Consider the following 21,485-nt stretch of genomic DNA (forward strand, 5'->3'; position numbering starts at 1 on the left):
TTTCAGTGCACAGAACGTTAAATGTCTTACGTAAAAGTAATATTATTTCACCTGCAGGGGCGTCCAAAAAGCAGTCGCCACAGACTGCTTATTGGTGACAATTCAGATTTAAAATGAACTACCTGACTCCTAGCCAACAGCCTTTCACGAGATTATCCTCTTCAGATCATCAATTAAACGTAGTTGAAAAAGCCGACCACCAGAACCCTCATAGTCGTAACTACAGGCCAGATAATAGATGAAACAGACAATTAAACACAGGCTTAAAATATTCACTGTTAATTCTATAGAATTAAGACAGCAAATCCTTGGAAGTATATGTATCCAGCTTGACCCAAAAGTAAATAGTACTATCGGGATAACCAAAATACTGTACTACTTTTTTTTATTTTAGCCGTTTATTCACTCGTTATTGAAGGTAAAAAAACTGTTATTCAGGAGATAGCAACTACAAAATTTCAAATGGCTCTTAGCACTATGGGACTTAACATCTGAGGTCATCAGTCCCCTAGAGCTTAAAACTACTTAAACCTAACTAACCTAAGGGCATCACACACATCAATGCCCGAAGCAGGATTCGAACCTGCGTCTGTAGCGGTCGCGCGGTTCCAGACTGAAGCGCCTAGAACCGATTGGCCACACCAGCCGGAGATGTAAACTACAAATGTCTGGTGTGCCCAGCACTACAAATCAAATGCGTTAACCAACTTCGACACACAGGGAGTATGAAGTTCTCACATTGCACACCACACAATCTTCTCTCGGGCGACAACCAGTCCACGTTCGTTACAGTAGTTGACCAACATCAACACGTCCGAACTGCCTTCGTTTCTGCGAGGCGATTCCATATAATAGGTGCCGCTCGAAACGCGACACCAGTCCACAGCACGGGCTCCCACATAGTCACCGTCCAGGGGGACTCCCGGCGAGGTAAACAGCCCACAGCCCAGCCGCTGCAGTCAACAACCTCCTTTTCTTCGCCGGCGGACTAGCTTGAATCGCCTCTCGGCCAGTTAGGGAAATCATAGAAAATCTGACAGGCAAGCGTAATAACAATACGTGCACTCGCACATGTAATTAATGCTAGACTGCTTTGTTTAAACCACGCCCTGAGCATGACTGCTGAGAATTAATTTTGTTACTTGTTCTATGTGAATAATAAATTGTTTTTGTTACTGTGTAAGAATTTATTGAGAAATTTATGTAGGGAGTTTGATAGACAGATGTGTGTTGCTTGTTGTGGCAGCTATGTGGTGATGGTGGTCGTAGTAGAGTGAAGCACAGTTGTGTGCTATGATAATAGTTATCTAAAAGCTATGCCACGCGGGGTAGCCAAGCGGTCTCAGGCGTCCTGTTACGGTCCACGCGGATCCCCCCGTCGGAGGTTAGAGTCCTCCTTCGGGCATGATTGTGTGTCTTGTCCTTAGCGTAAGTTAGTTTAAGTTACATTAAGTAGTGCGTAAGCCTAGGGATTGATGACCTCAGCAGTTTTGACCCGTAAGACCTTACCACACATTTCCATTTCCTTAAAACTATTTTGCCATCGTATGTTTTATTACTGAAGCTGCCCGAGATATGACTGAGTATTCCCGTGGCCAATTTTTATTGTTGCTCGTTTGTATAAGGCAAGGGAAAGGTTGAGGTATAATTATTTAAGTTAATGCAAGATATTTTGTCGCACTGATTATGTGGGGCCCTGTTGTAGGGTATTTGTGGCCTACAGAAGTATTTCATTTCACTGAAAATGTATTTATTTTCTGTTATCAGAAGTGTTCTGATGTTAAACAAAATGATTCTTAAATGGAACCTCACGTCTGCACAACACCAAGCCCGAACCCTATTCCGCGTAAATCATACGTAACAATTGTTTTCTTTTTTTCATTAGTTTGTCTTATTTACTATATTTTATATTTAGCAACAAATGTTATATTACTACTACATCTATCTAAATATAAGTGTAAAATATTTTATTTTTGGAGAAATAGTGTGTTTCGTTTATTGAACCTCGATTTTTCGGGGTGGAGGGGGGTGGAGGGGTGAGATGGGGACTGACAACTGTTACTGCCATGACAGCGTGGCTGGTGGGTTGGCTTTCGTGTGTGAGGTCACGGTAAACCCTTTATACTGATGTGTGTGAATTACAGAGGAAGATAATGGCTACTTTTAAGTAAACTGTGAATGTGCGCTGTCCTTTCATTCCTAGATAACGTGACATAATTTTCACGTGCTCAATGGATGCCAATCATCGGACCGCCGGTAAAACAAAACGTGTGCACGATGTCAAATTTAAAAATTGTTTGTGCTTTGATGTGAGTAGGCCGTGGACTATGTGGTGGCGCTCTATGAACAGAAACTGTTGCACGGGAGCCACGGAGTTGGACATTGTTCACAGAAATTTGCTCCGTAAATACGTAAATGCTGCGTGTTTCTGATAACTTGTGTAACTACAATTACACACCAAGGTGCAGACAATAGCTGAGACTTGTCGTATCACTACCATAAAATAATACATAAATTATCTGGAGACATTATTTTCAGTGTACAGTCAACAAATATCAGCATCGTGCGTATCGCCCCCACACCATCTCGGAATCATGCAAAGATGTGAGTTGCAGCCGAAGTAGAGATTTTTGAAAAACACTGTTGAATAAGATCGGGCCCTGAAGTTGTGTATTACGTGTTTTTTACACTTGTAATATTTACTTCGACAGACAGTATTGTCACGAATTGACTCAGCCGGCCGGAGTGGCCGAACGGTTCTAGGCGCTACAGTCTGGAACCGCGCGACCGTTGCGGTCGCAGGTTCGAATCCTGCCTCGGGCATGGATGTGTGTGATGTCCTTAGGTTAGTTAGGTTTAAGTAGTTCTAAGTTCTAGGGGACTGATGACCACAGCAGTTAAGTCCCATAGTGCTCAGAGCCATTTGAACCACATTTGAATTGAGTCAATGTCCGCCTAGGCAGCTGCGCTGTCATAGCGGCGGGTTTCTAATGTAAGATGTCGGGTTCGATTCCCGGCCGAGTCGAAGATTTTCTCCGCTCGGACACTGGGTGTTGTGTTGTCTTTGCTTTCCTGTCGCCATAATAGAGATTACTATTAAAATGGCTGAATGGGCGTGGCTGGAAAGTCAATAAATTGAGGAAAAAAAAGAAATGGCTTACAGTACTAACATACAGGGTGAAGCAGCTAAGTCTGGCCACTCCAAATATAGCCATAGTGAATAACTAAATCGACCGAGCGAGGTGGCGCAGTGGTAGCACACTGGACTCGCATTCGGGAGGACGACGATACAATACCGCGTCCGGCCATCCTGATTTAGGTTTTCCGTGATTTTCCTTAATCGCTCCAGGCAAATGCTGGGATGGTTCCTTTGAAAGGGCACGGCCGACTTCCTTCCCTAATCCAATGAGACCGATGACCTCGCTGTTTAGTCTCTTCCCCCAAACAATCCAAATCCAACTAAATCGAGGAGTGCTTTTCCTCAAGTTACAGCGGACAATATGGCGAATTTCCTGACGTTTGAAAGTAATTTTTAGCATTTATAGTCGACCCATTACGAAATCCACTTAGTTTTTTTTAAATGGTACTGCATATTTTTTTCTGTGGCATCTAAGAGAACTTCAACGATACAACAGACAAGGGACTTGATCAGCGCCGCAAACCACTGTTTTGCCGTTTGGAGAGGACGTTCAACAACCATCTGTCCTATTAAGCTAAATACAAGCAAGCGAGTAATTCAGGCATGGTTCGTGTGTTTATTATCACGGCTGCCATACCAAGTGCTCAAAATGTTGACACTGAGCTTTCTACACGCTATAAAGTGATCCTGGAGAAACAATACCGCACGCTGAATTACATCTGGAGTTCACGGCAGTAGAGGCCCGTGGAAGAAGGCATTTCGTGTCTTTGGGAGGTGTCGATGTTTCCTGATACAATTCTTCTAATTTTCGACACAAATAAAACTACAGAATTTTAAAGTTTCGTGTGTTTGGAGTCTATTTTGCGTTTCCTGAACGAACATTCTATCAAGATGCTCTGTCATTACATACACGCAAAGAGAGTGACATCCCTCATGTTGGTTGCGCAACGATTGCCCTATGTCCAGTTGGACCTCTTCCAATAATTACCGCAGCAGCATATATTAGGAACATGAGATAGTTTAGTGTATTTAGATTCCCATCAATAAAACAGCAGGCAATGATGTGGGTCTTGAGAAACACGCACCAGACTTTCATTGACCAAGAGAGTTGTATTTTATACTTCTTCTTTGAGTCAGTATGCATTTTGAACATTTTCAATTGACTATTAGTGCATATTGAGAAGCTCATGGCTTGTAAACGATGCTTCTGTCTTAAACAAAATTTGGCATGGACACGCCGCATCACTTTGCATTTTTCGCAGATAACAGTCGGAGAGCTGTAACCAATTTTAGAAGTTATTGTCATGAAGCTGTAGATGCAGAGAAATGTGAATAGGACAAGATGCGGTGGAACATAGTGTTGGCATAACACTCTTTTCGTACTTCCGAGATGCCTCTTAGTGACATCTGCATTGTGTGTCTATAATGTTACTTACACTTCCTTAATCAGTTGATCTTCTTTCTCCATGGAGTACTTTATTCTTCACACTTACAGTTTCTGTAACTTTTTCATAATGTTTGCAAAGGAAGATCAGCAGTGCCTGGCACGTTCTGGATACTTGTCAGCATAAAACCGCACCGCTGTTCTAATAGTTTGGCGACATTCACCATAAGCGATATGGATTGTCGCGTATATTGAGAATGTCTCAATAGCTTTAAGATCAAGTTATTCTGAGTGCTACAACAACAGAACACAGACTGAAGGGATGGGCTTACGGGTAAACACAAGACCCATACGTGAGCACATGTTTGCTTACATTTCGTAAAATAGGGCAGACTTTTGTAGAATCTCTGCTTCTGACGGCGGGACAGCGGTTTGCAGCGATGTTATCTTGATACAATTCGATCGCGTTCTGTACGTGTTATGTCGTTGAAGTTCTCTAAGAAGCTTATTTCAGCCGCAGAAAAAGTATATATTTCCATTAGAAAAAAATAGGGTTGTAATTTACACGTGTGTGGGGATGGTTTACAGTGTTACGCGACCTATGTGGGCTGGGCACATCAGAGTATTTCAAGTGACCGTACATCTCTCGATACATGCAGACGTACTATGCAACTTGCACACTGTCGGATGTTACTGCCAAAGATCGAATGTTATTGCCAACTTCCGAGGTTTTTTAAAGATCTCTCTCTCTCTCTCTCTCTCTCTCTCTCTCTCTCTCTCTCTCTCTCTCTCTCTGTGTGTGTGTGTGTGTGTGTGTGTGTGTGTGTGTGTGTGTGTGTGTGTGTGTGCGCGTGCCAATAGGATCCCTAACACCAGGAACATTAGCAAACATTTTTATCAATCATCAAGAGCCGGCCGGTTGTGGCCGTGCGGTTCTAGGTGCTTCAGTCTGGAACCGCGTGACCGCTATGGTCGCAGGTTCGAAGCCTGCCTCGGGCATGGATGTGTGTGATGTCCTTAAGTTAGTTAGGTTTAAGTAGTTCTAAGTTCTAGGGGACTGATGGCCTCAGAAGTTGTGTCCCACAGTGCTCATAGCCATTTGAACCATTTTTGAGCCAAACATGTAGAAATCGGATATTTGAGAAGGTAATCACTGATGAAAAATTTAAAATCATATGTTGGTACTGGTATGTGGATAGCGCTTTGTGATAGGTTAAAATGGCTCTGAGCACTATAGGACTTAACACCTGAGGTCATCACTGCCTTAGAACTTAGAACTGCTTAAACCTAACTAACCTAAGGACAGCACACACTTTCACGTCCGAGGCAGGATTCGAACCTGCGACCGTAGCAGTCTCGCGGTTCCGGACTGAAGCGCCTAAAACTGCTCGGCCACCACGGCCGGCCTACCAAATGAAAAAAGTAGAAGAATCCACTGAAATTAACAAAGCAAATCAGAACATAAAATTCACATTTGAAAAAAAGGAAGATATATCATTTAAATTTTTTGAAAATAACAATAATAAAAGAAAATGGCAAACATACATCTTCAGAAAACAAACAGCCACAGACGCACTAATACATTCCACATCTAATCATTCCCACAGCCACTGCTTCACTAAGATGTATGTTATATAGATTAAACAGGGACCCACTCAAGAGAAACTACGAAAAAGAAATGAGTACAATCATACAAATAGCTAGGAACAATGGGTATGACATACATGTAGTACAGAGACGCAGTCAAAAAATAAAAACAAAAACAAACACAGTATTTCCAGAATACAAGAAAACTCGCAAGCGGCATACTGACCAACAAACTCAACACACTCGCACACAATGACAAAATCACACAAAAAGAAGCAGATGGTAAACTATGATTTACACGCATAAATTAACACAGAGAGTGGCAAAAATACTAAAGAAAAAGGGCTTTTAATTTACGTATAAATTTGTGAAAACCCTCCAATCAAACTTAAGCCAACCAACAACTACGAGGGATAAATTCCAGGGATCAGGAATATACAAACTTGAGCGTCAGAGTTGGGATCCAGTACACATAGGCACAACATACAGGATTTTTAAAACACGATACAAAGAACACACCAGGTTTTGGGAGTACGAAACAAACCATTCCACATTTGTAGAACACTTGAAACACCATAAACACCATCCTGAAAACATGGAACAAGATATGAAAATAATGAGAATAAACAACCATGAGAAATACCTTATACAAATGTAAGAAAACTTCCAGATCCAGAAAGCCATTGCAGAAAACAAAGATGTGATAAACGAGCAAACACACATCAGTATAGACTCCCTATTGGAAATGCAACCACATTAAAACAAATACATATTTTTACGTATTTTTTCCTCTCCCCCCCCTCCCCTTCCTCACGCATTCGGGTAACACACACACACACAGAGAGAATACGCACCAAAACAAATCTCATTCACACACATACACACACACACAAATATATATATCATCCACAGATATCTCAAAAAACTCGAAAGTTGGCAATAACATTCGATCCTTGGTAATAACATCCGACAGTCAGCAACACAAACCAAGACCAGTGTTCAGTTCCTAGTGCTATGAAGTGTGGAAAACAAAAATCCAAATAGCAATTATAAAATAAGGACAGCGACAAAAATGAAACTAAAACACAACATGTAGAAAATCATCTACGGAACCTATAAATAGAATTAAAATCATCACCACGCCATAGGAAATCCAACCACCAAAACTGTTTACAACCTACATATACATTGTCCCAAAATGTAGAACCAATAGTAAAAATATGTTCATGTCCAGGCCACTAAAGGTGCTTGCAGAGAATAAAGGCAAAACGCGCGTGGCACGAAAATTGTGTTGCATTCAGTTGTAGGTATGCTGTCAACAAGTAAAAATCAAGTAAAAATTAGTAATATACCGTAATCATCGTTTTATTATTTACGAGCTACCATTGTACACATAACACAAAAGGTCACGAAACATGTACGTGACCAGTCTTTCGTTGAGAAAATAAATTCTTCCGAATGTTGTTAAATTTCATTGCAAACCCACTACCGGAACGCATCGTACGCAACAGTAGGTTTCACTGACAAATATATAACAATAGTGGATACATTTTATAGAGAACTTGTTCTCGGTTTACGGTCACGTCCCCTTTTCTTCCGTCTCCCATGTATGTCAGCGGAAGCTCCGGCCATATTGCTGGCTTCTGCGAAAAAGGAGGTCCGAGGAACACAAAAAGAGAATGAACGCTGTCGCGTGTTCCGAAATTAAATTGCTTCTCCCCTCTAGACGTGAAACGCACACACACCACACACACTGGCGACACACACACTCGCATGCGCGTACAAACACAGATAGAGAATTGAGCTCACGTATCCGGGAAGAAAAGTTGTTGATATCATGTAACTCTGTCTACAAGTGATGTGTCACGCAAGAATATCAGGAATGAAATGCAGAGCGATTTGGGTAGTCTGTTTTGCTAAATTTCACCCATTTGACAAGCGAGAAAAAAAAATGAGGACAAGGATATTCCTGTATTTCGTTTTGCGTTAGAGAATTCAGGTTTTTTATTATCTCGACATAAGGGAACTATGCATCATAACACATCAATGCCATACTGATTTTTGACCTTGAACAATGGGCTTACGCACTGACACATTGTATGGACATCAATCAACTTAGGAGCATTGAATTTTATTACAGGCGCGATTCAGTGCTCTGCAGGAAGCATGCAGAATTTTTAAGTATTTACAGTCTTTTTCGGCTGTGATGGTCAAAGCTCACCTCTATAAAATGGGTTCGCGCGTCACTTTGGACATAGTGCTTGCATCATAGAGGAAACATACTGTGTGTTTAAGGTCTATGTTCTTCTTTAGTCTGGAGCCGAGCAACCGCTCCGGTCGCAGGTTCGAATCCTGCCTCGGGCATGGATGTGTGTGATGTCCTTAGGTTAGTTAGGTTTACTTAGTTCTAAGTTCTAGGCGACTGATGACCTCAGAAGTTAAGTCGCATAGTGCTCAGAGCCATTTTTTTGTTCTTCTTTGGCTGAAAGCGATATTCTATGTGCCAGAATCCGAGGAAGAGGCCAGTCCATTATGCGGTGGCTATAATATTCCTCCCTGTTATTGGTTCCCACATTACAAAACACAGTGTTGAGTCGTGCGGAGACTTCCTGTCCGTTTCAGCTGTTTTGGTCTTCTTGAAGGTGGAACTAATTTGAATGATACTCTACTGGCCATTAAAATTGCTACACTACGAAGATTACGTGCTACAGACGCGAAGTTTAACCGACAGGAAGAAGATGCTGTGATATGCAAATGATTAGCTTTTCAGAGCATTCGTACAAGGTTTGCGCCGGTGGCGACACCTACAACGTGCTGACATGAGGAAAGTATCCAACCGATTTCTCATACACAAACGGCAGTTGACCGGCGTTGCCAGGTGAAACGTAGTTGTGATGCCTCGTGTAAGGAGGAGAAATGCGTACCATCACGTTTCCGACTTTGATAAAGGTCGGATTGTAGCCTATCGCGATTGCGGTTTGTCGCATCGCGACATTGCTGCTCGCGTTGATCGAGATCCAATGACTGTTAGCAGAAGATGGAATCGGTGGGTTCAGGTGGGTAATACGGAACGCCGTGCTGGATCTCAGCGGCCTCGTATCACTAGCAGTCGAGATGACAGGCATCTTATCCGCATGGCTGTAACGGATCGTGCAGCCAGGTCTCGATCCCTGAGTCAACAGATGGGGACGTTTGCAAGACAACCACCATCTGCACGAACAGTTCGACGACGTTTGCAGCACAATGAACTATCAGCTCGGAGACCATGGCTTGACGCTGCATCACAGACAGGAGCGCTTGCGATGGTGTACTCAACGACGAACTTGGGTGCACGAATGGCAAAACGTCATTTTTTCGGATGAATCCAGGTTCTGTTTACAATATCATGATGGTCGCATCCGTGTTTGGCGACATTGCGGTGAACGCACATTGGAAGCGTGTATTCGTCATCGCAATGCTGGCGTATCACCCGGCGTGATGGTATGGAGTGCCATTGGTTACACGTCTCGGTCACCTCTTGTTCGCATTGACGGCACTTTGAACAGTAGACGTTACATTTTAGATGTGTTACGATCCGTGCCTTTGCCCTTCATTCGATCCCAGCGAAACCCTACATTCCAGCAGAATAATGCAGGATCTCATGTTGCAGGTCCTGTACGGGCCTTTCTGGATACAGAAAATGTTCGACTGCTGCCCTGGCCAGCACATTCTCCAGTTCTCTCACCAACTGAAAACGTCTGGTCAATGGTGGCCGAGCAACTGGGTCGTCACAATACGCCAGTCACTACTCTTGATGAAATGTGGTATCGTGTTGAAGCTGCATGGGCAACTGTACCTGTACACGCCATCCAAGCTCTCTTTGACGCGATGTCCAAGCGTATCGAGGCCAGAGGTGGTTGTTCTGGATACTGATTTCCCAACATCTATGCACCCAAATTGCGTGAAAATGTAATCACATGTCAGTTCTAGTATAGTATATGTGTTCAATGGATACCCGTTTATCATCTGCATTTCTTCTTGGTGTAGCAATTTTAATGGCCAGTAGTGTAAAATAGAGGTAGAGGATATCCTTTCCGAAACCTCGCGTCTCACTGCGATCAAAGTCTGTCCAAAAACATGTGTATATTTTATTGTAGTTACAGTATCCATCTTTAACTTTATCGTAGCAGACAGGGGAATCTCGTCTGCTGCTATATGTACACCGTGACGCACAGTGATGCTAACTGTGATTTCGAAAGCTTCCATTCTCTTCTTGTCTAAACTATTTATCGTCCACGTTTCACTTCCATATATGGCTACACTCCTTACAAATACTTTCAGAATCGACTTCCTGACACTTAAATCTATACTCGATGTTAACAAATTTCTCTTCTTCATAAACGCTTGCCTTACATAATTTGTGATTATGCATGTACCGACGACTTGAGTGTTACTGAAATTATTTTTTTACAAGTTATCATTACAAGTAGTCCGCCTGCTTAGCTGGTTGGTAACGTTCTTGTCACTCATGCGCTGAGCCCGGTTTCGATTCCTGGCCGAGTTGGAGATTTTCTCCGCACGGGGACTGAGTGTTGTGTTGTCCTCGTCATCATTTCATCCTCATCATCGGCCACAAGCCGCAGTGTGTGGCGCCGACTGAAGTAAGACTTGCCCTAGGTGACCAAGCCCGCCTGCGACCTCCCGGCCAACAATGCCGTACGATAATTTCATTTCAGTGCAAGTAACGTCATCAGCGTGGTTGGAGCTGTAAATTAATGCAATGTTCACTTCTTGGCGCCCAGTGAATCCCCACTGTCTCTCTATGCTCTAGTACGATACGGCTCTTTCTTGGCTGGCCGGTCCCAAGCTATGTGACAATCTACCGCGTCGTTCTATGAGTCTACCTTGTGATCGTGCCTAGTTCCTAGAATCCTGTAACAAAATCTTTCAATACTGTGCATTAAAATATAGCATCAAAAAGGAAAAATACGCTGGCAGAGATGTGGCATAAACGCTACACGCCGAACCGTATTGAAAGGAATCCAATGAATTGTAAAGAATTAAGACGACTGGGGTAAAATTAATGATGTCAAATTATAAGAAATGGTATCATAGGAATCCGTTCTCCAGTGTAATTAATATATGATGAAAAATGTAAATTTGTACCTTTTCTGCATTGAAACTGCTCTTTAGTATCACGAACAATTGCAGTACCATTTAGACCCTCTCAGATGGTCGACCAAGTTAAACGATTGCTGTAGATACGTTCGAGACTCGAATTCGAATAGTAGTTTTGTACCAATTTACATTTGGCACCACACATTAATTAGATAATAACCAGTAAGCTGTTTTTTCCGTTCACCTGCACTAATGGACAACACATCATAACATTCATTTAGTTATTTCTTACTGATTTATGTAAACTGTGAGATTAGGGCAATCACTCAGTTCATCAGGTATTCCACGCATTATATGTTTCATTTATTACGATAAGTTTGTTACAATCTACGCCTAATGGACAAATTGTTATAGTGAGGGAAAAAACACCATCTACATTCATCCACGGGAAGTACAATAATAAATGCAAATTTCAGTAGAGAAGATTTAACCCGTGGGCGTTAGTAGCACTGGCCGTGAGAGATTGGAAGAGGGAGAAAGTGAGGAAGACATAAAATACTATTGCTGAAGATAGGGGAAAAGAAACTGATTGACTGCGAAAGAAGCCTAACTATGTAACATTGGGAGAATTTAGTTGACCGTGTGTCAGAGGGAAAAACTCGCCATAAACGTTAATTAAAATCTACAGGGCTTTGAATTCTGCGCAGATTATAGAGTAGTTTGTTTCAAAGTCGGGCAGCAACAGTACGGAATCTTTTTTATGGTGTGTGATCTATGGATTCCAGGATACTAGTTAAGGAAAATCTTGTGTATTGATTATAATAGATACTTATTCTCTGATGTGACATACTTTGGTGCACGTGCACTGTGAAGCTAGTGAAGTAGACGTAGCGTATGGTAGTCACGTTACTTGTCTGGGTGCAAACAATCTAACGCCGTATGAACCACTGACAGTGTCAAGTAGACAGTTATAGCAGATGTAACTGACACAAGCATTCACTCTTGCTGTGTGGGATTACATCGCAACAGCAAGCGTTCGACAGAAACAGTCATTGCACGGGGCTTACGTTTCGCGTCCTGCTGAAAAACGCTGTCCAGGCCATAACGTGACCACCTGTCAAAAGACCTAAATAACTACCTAATCCAGCGCGAACCTCTGCGAGACGTGGAGGGAGAGTCAACGAGGTTCTGCCGAGAGAGGTGGCGCAGTGGTTAGCACACTGGACTCGCATTCGGGAGGACGACGGTTCAATCCCGTGTCCGGCCATCCTGATTTAGGTTTCCCGTGATTTCCCTAAATCGCTTCAGGCACATGCCGGGATGGTTCCTTTGACAGAGCACGGCCGACTTCCTTCTCCATCCTTCCCTAATCCGATGAGACCGATGACCTAGCTGTTTGGTCTCTTTTCCCCCCAAATCAAATCCAATCCAATGAGGTTCTCGAAAGTACCCACTCAAGTGCCATGGCCAGCTACAGGAGGTTTGTCGCTTGAGGATCCATGGCGTGAACAGCCCGATCGAAGTTGTCCCACAGATTCATGACTGGGTTTAAAGTCGTGGAGTTTGGTGGTCAGCTCAACACAGTAAACTCATTCCGCTGCTCTTGGAACCACGCACTGCAAGGTGTGTAACACCCTGCATTGCCCTGCTGGTAGACAGCATCTTGGCGAGGAGAAACGGACTGTCTGTAAGGGTGGATATGGTCCCCAAAGATAGATGCCTATTTGTGTTGATCCATTATGTCTCCAAGAATGACGAGATCATCCAGGGAATGCCACGGATACGTTCCACAGAACATAACGAGCTGTCCTGGTTGCAGGATGATTGCTTTTAGGCTGTACGCGCCTAGCCCATCTGTACAGAGCCGGCCGGAGTGGCCGAGCGGTTAAAGGCGCTACAGACGGGAACCGCGCGACCGCTACGGTCGCAGGTTCGAATCCTGCCTCGGGTATGGATGTGTGTGATGTCCTTAGGTTAGTTGGGTTTAAGTAGTTCTAAGTTCTAGGGGACTTATGACCACAGCAGTTGAGTCCCATAGTGCTCAGAGCCATTTGAACCATTTTTGAAGTCCTTTCCAAGTTTTGAAGGTATCGGAATAAAACTGTAGATCTGTATTAATTACTAACAAACAAACAGAAACTTATAAGTGTACACAAGCGAAAGTCACCCTGCCCGTGGCGACTGTATTTTGTCCACGAGATGTGCTTATCCATAGTTACAGACAAGTTATTCGTTGGTTTCTGATGTGGTGCTGGAATACCGTCGAGATCAGTAGGCTACTGTTCGCGCGATTCTGATGTTAATAATTTCTTGTCTGATACGAAGATTGTTTGGGACTGTTCACATTTACTTTAAGTACTTCACTGCTCTGATAGCCGTCTCATTGGTGATCGAGTACTTGATTTGGAAATGCCAACAATGATCTTCAGTAACATATTTCGAAGGTGCTGATGTTTATCAGTGTACAAGCTACTTAGAAATGACGAAGAATACAAAAATTATTGAAGCACGATGCTGTATCGTAAATTCCTTTTTGTTGCTGTGAATAATGTGACGAAGCTCTTTAGTACTAAAAAGGAGTGAAACTCACCCTAGCCGGCCGCTGTGGCCGAGCGGTTCTAGGCGCTTCAGTCCGGAACCGCGCTGCTGCTACGGTCGCCGGTTCGAATCCTGCCTCGGGCATGGATGTGTGTGATGTCCTTAGGTTAGTCAGGTTTAAATAATTCTAAGTCTAGGGAACTGATGACCTCAGATGTTAAGTCCCAGAGTGCTTAGAGCCAATTTGAACCATTGCTGTGAGAACGACGGAATTTTCACGTTTCATACTTTAAAAATGTGCTTTACAGTAGAAGCACAACGCCTCGCACCCAAAGCAGTGAATACGCATTAAACTGCCTGAGTGAGCGGAGGCAGTGAAGACACATTTAACTGCGTGGGAGAGAGGAACTGATAAAGTTTCGCTGCTGTACCTCGCATTTTGCCAAGCTCTACGTGCAGATATCTACCGGGTGGTCAAAAAGTCAGTATAAATTTGAAAACTGAATAAATCACGGAATAATGTGGATAGAGAGGTACAAATTGACACACATGCTTGGAATGACATGGGGTCTTATTAGAACCAAAGAAATACAAACGTTCAAAAAATGTCCGACAGATGGTGCTTCATCTGATCAGAACAGCAATAATTAGCATAACAAAGTAACACAAAGATGATGTTCTTTACAGGAAATGTTCAATATGTCCACTATCATTCCTCAACAATAGCTGTAGTCGAGGGATAATGTTGTTCAAATGGTTCAAATGGCTCTGAGCACGATGGACTTAACATCTGTGGTCATCAGTCCCCTAGAACTTAGAACTACTTAAACCTAACTAACCTAAGGACATCACACACACATCCATGCCCGAGGCAGGATTCGAACCTGCGACCGTAGCGGTAGCGCGATTCCAGACTGAAGCGCCTAGAACCGCTCGGCCACACCGGGCGGCGATAATGTTGTGAACAGCACTGTAAGGCATGTACGGAGTTATGGTGAGGCATTGGCGTCGGATGTTGTCTTTCAGCATCCCTAGAGATGTCGGTCGATCACCATACACTTGCGACTTCAGGTAACCACAAAGCCAATAATCGCATGGACTGAGGTCTGGGGACCTGGGAGGCCAAGCATGACGAAAGTGGTGGCTAAGCACACGATCATCACCAAACGACGCGCGCAAGAGATTTTTCACGCGTTTAGCAATACTTTGTTTTTTTTCGGTTCTAATAAAACCCCATGTCATTCCAAGCATGTGTGTCAATTTTTATCTCTCTATCTACATTATTTCGTGGTTTATCAAGTTTTCAAATTTATACTGACTTTTTGATCACCCGGTATTTGGACCGCAACCAATGTGACGCGCAATCCAATTTCGCTCCTAACCGGAATTGCCAAATGTTAATTCGATGTGAGTCTTCCTTTCGCGCTCTCTAAAGCCCTGCTCTGAATCTTTCCCGGCACTGCTCACAGGGGCCGCATGCCACAGTCAGCGAAGCAAATATGAGCTAACCATGTATTTCTTCCTTGTACTCAGTAGCGATTTGAATATTCCTAACTTGTCACACACCTTGGAAGCTTGATATAGACTGTCATGTGTTAATTCAGCTTTCAAAATAGGTCTGTTCCTTATAATATGCTAAACAACAATCTTGCATATTTACTGAAAATGTGTACTCCAACTTGATGTATTCTAAACAGGCTTTCGTAAAAAGAAGACTAAATATTACATTGGCGAAACAGATACAGTGGAAAAATTCACACGAAGATCCGTATCCATACGCAGAAGATAGGAGAGAAAAATATAAGTGCTTAACCTAGATGCTTTACTTATAACGAAATATTAGTACTAGGCAGATGCTCTGACCACTCTTTGTTTTGATTGGGATGGACGTCGTATGACACCTATTTGATCACTGCATACGTCACTCAGTTGTTTTTATTACAGAGGTCGGCCACCCCTCTGACCGAACTCGCGCAGCTACCGTACGGGCGCCACTGAGCCATTCGGGCACAGTGGTCAATGTAACTGCATGTACCAAATCCTCAAATTATCCACATACTATTAATGTTGTGCCCCTTGCACATGATCCCCATTACTCGCGGCATTTCAGCGATTTTCTTTAAAAGTTAGACCCTGGTGTGCATCGGCACTCAAGGGAACATTGGCCGTCTTTGGCTTATTGTTTCATTGCTGAAGCAACAGATGCCACACATATATAATAATTTGATCTCAAAATGATGCTATGAAACACTAAATATCGCGGCAATCTCTATATAACCCAAACGACTCAACATTTCTAGCAAAGCAAACAGCTTTTGTAATCATTTTCAGTGTAAACGACTGAAGATGCCGTTAACATTTAGTGTAATATGTTTGGCTAAGAATGTGATTGAAATTCAGATGCAACAGAGGGAAAACGACTTTACTTAACAAAAAGGTAAATAACAGTGAATTAGGAACTGAGAAAGAATGTCTTCTACGTTCCATGCCTTGCAGCGACAAAATACAAGTTGATTAATCACATATTTGCATATTTGCAGTGTCTTACGTATTTTTTGTTCAAAGGAGAAGAAGAATGGTTGAAAATATGAACAAAATAAAATTATTATATTTTAATTTTTTGATCTGAGAAAGTTTCGCATATAAGCGCTATTGACAAAAACACTAAAATGAAATTTTGTTACTGAGAAACGAAGGTAATCTAAGTTACTTACATTAAAGCCAAGGAGATATGAGTCATTAACCTATTTCCGCATTTATACAGACTTTTAACAGATATATTACTCGTGGATACGGAATATATGAGAACTCAAAGAACACTACACTTAAAACCTTTTCTTAGAATGGATATAAAACGTTCGATACAAATTGTTATTCCTATTACAGCTACATGCCTTTATTGCAAATTGATCACCTGTCTCTATCTATTTCCTTTTCGAAATGGCCAGACGAAGAATAAAAACTCTACTGATGCCAACTGCGAGGAGAAAAGTAGACATGTGACACAGGTGTTGCGGGAAAGAAGAGCAGGGCTTAAAGCCTCATCTACAATGAGTTGACGGAGCACAGTCTCGTGTAGGAGATGTATGAAGAAGAAATTCGGCTGTGTTCCTTTCACCTCTAGCAATGTCCGCCCCTGGTAGCTGAGTGGTCAGCGCGTCGGAATGTCATACCTAACGGCCCGTGTTCGATTCCCGGCTGGATCGGAGATTTTCTCCTCTCCTGGGTGTTGTGTTGTCCTTATCATCAATTCATCCCCATCGACACGCAAGTCGCCGAAGTGGCGTCAAGTCAAAAGACTTCCACCAGGCGAACGGTTTACCCGACGGGAGGTCCTGGCCACACGGCATTTCCATTTATCGATGTAGGGATACAGCAGAAACGAAAAATCGTACTGGCCGTATGTCTACTCGAACTCCTCTACAACTGAAGGTGAATCCAGTGTAGTAACCACTGCAACGTCTCAGTAGGTCGCTAGTGCTGAGGTCGGAGGAAATTAGTCATCAAATGGCGCTCACAAGTCAGTGCCACTGACGTTTTCTAAGAGCACCTCACCGTATTTCATGGAAACAGCGCTTACCAACACATATACGACAAAATACCTGTTAGAAGCAGTTCGAATAAAATCTTTTCCGATGATCGGTCGCGTCATTATAATACACTGAAACAACTACAAAAGAAGTATCAAGAATTGCTGCAGTGGACAAGTCCCCCAACAATGTAACAACTGCCAGCGGTTAGGTCATTCGGGCATCCGCTGCGGCCTGGCACCCCGTTGCCGCGGATGCGCTGGCAAACACGCTTCCAACGCATGCACACTAATACACGAAAACATACGCCGTTGCGCCAACTGTGGCCAAGCCCATGCGGCCAACTACAGGGGCTGCAACGTATACAGAGAGGCGCAGAGGCGCAAAAACCAACAGTCGAAGCCACCCAACGTCATAACACGACCAAGGCCCGCACCAAACCCTGTCAGGAACGGTGTGTCGTTCGCCATGGCTACACGCCCTGGAGGAGCAGTGCAGGCCGCGGAACCTCTGCGCCCAGCACACACACCTATCACAACCGCTGCGACAGCAACACAATCGTCTCAGCCCACACACGACACTGCACCCACACCGGTACCAACACCAGCCCCCAGAAACAACACGACCCCACCCCCTGTAGCCACTGCCTGCGAACCTACACATGACACACAAGAAAACACACTAACACAGGGAACCCCAGAACCAAAAACCCAGAGAAGGCGTAGGCGAACACGTGGAAACAGGAGCGGGAACACACGCGCACCACAACAGAATACCCAGCGACAACAAAACAATGCCACACAGACACACAGTCAGCAAGCCAGCAACACCAGCACACACACTACACCTCCCCCCACCACATCTAATACACAGGCACCTCAAAATGTTCCACATAACAACAACACAAGTGCCAGCCCATCCATAACGTCAACACCCGCACCAGCGGCCGCTAACACCACAACTGAGCCACAGGCCGACACACACAACGCCAACACAACATCTGGGGGTTTATTGGAAACACTATTCCCCCGACACACGACCACCCAGATCCTTCACAAGATCTGGGCGGCCGTCACCACACTCTTCACACAGCTCACGACTGCCAAACCCGGGCAGTACTGGGCTGCCATACAAACAGCGTTCACCACACTGTTTACACTCATACATGGATAACACACCACACCCCATCGCAAACAACCAGACACTGACACAGATCCTGTTCTGGAATGCAGACGGGATCAATAACAAAAGGGCGGAATTCGCCGCGTTCATGGAGCGTAAGGGTATCCTTATCGCACTGCTGAGCGAAACTAAGCTCAAACCACGCAACCAACTAAACTTCACCGGCTACTGCGTCTATCGTACCGACCGACCGGATGGCTCCGGTCACGGCGGAACAGCCATCATCATACACAAAGACATAGAACACATAAACATAGTGCTCCCTGAACTCCAAAAACTAGAGGCAACCGCCGTCAGGGTCATGTTCAACGGAGCCTACACTACACTGGTGTCAGTATACAACAGCCCTAAAAACATCAAAACACGCGACATCAGCACAATACTCAACATATCACCGCGCGTAATAGCCGCTGGAGATCTTAACGCAAAACACCCGGACTGGAACTCACGAATACGAAACTCCAACGGCAAGAAACTATACGAACATGCACTAGGACGAAACTACATCACACTAGCGCCGACCGAACCGACGCACATTCCCTACCGGAGGGGACACAGGCCAGACGTGTTAGACATGGCCCTCATCAAGAGCATAACAACGACACTTGCCGTTGAAAACGATCTGCCCTCAAATCACCAACCCGTTATACTGTACATTGAAGAAACACTGCAGAACATGGAACAACGCAGGATGTTAGACTACAGGCGCGCGAATTGGACCCAGTTCAAGGAAACGCTTGACAGTCGCATCCCACCAACCCACGCGATTAACGAGACAGCCCAAATTGACGAGGCAGTCGAAACCCTCACCGGCGCCGTCCAGGACGCAATAGCCAACACCATACCAATCCGCACGCCACAACAACACAGTGCTGCCCTGCCCCAGGAAATCCTGGGCCTAATCTCAATGAGGAACCGCCTCAGGAGACACTGGCAGCGTACCAGGCGCCAGCACTTCAAACGGCACATTAACAGGCTCCAGGGTATAATCCGGGAAAAAATACAAACATTCAAGACACAACAGTGGGACCAGAAACTCGAAGGGCTAGACACCACGCGGCCTGGCGTGTGGCAGCTAGCCCGACACTTCACCAGGGAGAAACTGTACACCCCCACGTTACAAGGGCCAGACGGACCAGCATATTCTGCGGAAGAAAAAGCGGAACTGATGGCCCTCACACTCGCAGCGTCATTCACACCGAACCTGGATCCCTCAGACCCAGCATTCACACTTGATACGGACCAACCAGCGCGCAACAACATCCGACAAGCTAGTACAGCAGAAATCAAATGGGCCATCATGCATACCACCGCTAGGAAGGCCCCTGGTCACGATGGCATTCAAAACCGTGTCCTCCAGGAGTTCACGGACAAAGCTGTAGACTACCTAGCACACATTACGAATGCCATACTCAAACACCAACACTTCCCCGCCTTTTGGAAGACGGCCAAGGTCCTGATGTTCAGGAAGCCGGGGAAAGACCACTCCCTCCCACAAAATTACCGACCCATCAGTCTGCTGAGCGCGCTCAGCAAGATCGTTGAGAAGGTAATATTAAAACGACTCACCAGGCACTGCATCACAAACGACACCCTGAGACCGGAGCAATTCGGTTTCAGGAATCACCACTCAACAACACAACAACTCCTCCGCGTCGTTGAATACATAACACACGGATACAACACAAACAAAGCAACTGGGGCGGTGTTCCTGGACATCGAAAAGGCTTTCGATCGTCTATGGCACAACGGCCTAATACGCAAACTCAGTGACGCAGGGTTCCCCGACGGGCTCGTACGTCTCATGCACTCATATCTCACGGACAGGAGTTTCAACACTGACGTGCAGGGCAAACAATCGACACGACATGGTATACAGGCAGGAGTACCCCAAGGAAGTATCCTAGGGCCCTTACTGTTTAACCTCTACATCAACGACCTCCCAGCTACACATAACACGACGGTAGCAATCTACGCGGATGACACTGCCATCCTTGCGCAAGATTGGAAGCCGTCTAACATTAACTCACGACTACAGACCGCACTCAGAACGGCGGAGCCTTGGCTGGTGAAATGGCATGTTAGAGTAAACGTCGACAAGTGCGAGGCCGTTCTGTTCACTAGAAGACCGAAGCAACTGCGCAAACATCAGCACTGCAACCCAATAACACTACACACACGCCCAATACGTTTCCGCGAGAAGGTCAAATACCTCGGTGTCTGGCTGGACAGGAAACTACTCTGGGCGGACCACATTCAACACGTGACCAACAAAGCTAACGCGAGGCTCAAACAACTCTACCCTATGCTTAACAGGCGTAGCACACTGAACAGGAGGGTGTCTAGGTCCATGTACATGACACTTATTAGACCCCTGATGACGTACGCAGCCCCTGTCTGGGGATACGCTGCGCCAACTCGCCTGCGCCGTCTGCAGCTCATACAGAACAAAGTACTCAAAATCATAAGCAACGCTCCGCGCTACACGCGCATCGCGGACCTTCACCGGGAATACCGGCTAGATACTATCTTGCAGGTATTCCAAAAACTCTCCACACGACTGTACAATAACACGAGACACTCGCGCAACCCGTTTATCCTTTCTCTGGGTAACTACGACCACAACCATAGATGGAAGCATAACAGACCAAAGACATTACTGGCTAGGAACTGAACATCTATGGTCTATAGAACGCTAACACGACAGTACTGGCGAGCCCCTGCAACACAGTTATTACTGGAAACCCAGATGTGCGACTAGCCGAAAAACAGGCAACCGCAGGGAAACCGTACTGTACACAGCACGCAAACCAGCCACACACACCCCCCTACACAGTCCGTCAGCCGATCTATGACCGATCGCCCACTAATCCACAACGACCTTGAACTGTTGCAGGGACGCAGCAACTGCAGCAAGCGCCGCAACAGGCTCCAACAACGACAAAGGTAACGATGCACGATACCTCGCACTAACATAACCACACCTTGCATGCACTGTCGCAGATAGCAAGCCGCTACTGCCCTTACT

Source organism: Schistocerca americana, chromosome 4 (genome assembly GCF_021461395.2).
Source record: "Schistocerca americana isolate TAMUIC-IGC-003095 chromosome 4, iqSchAmer2.1, whole genome shotgun sequence".
NCBI classification, from domain to species: Eukaryota; Metazoa; Arthropoda; class Insecta; order Orthoptera; family Acrididae; genus Schistocerca; species Schistocerca americana.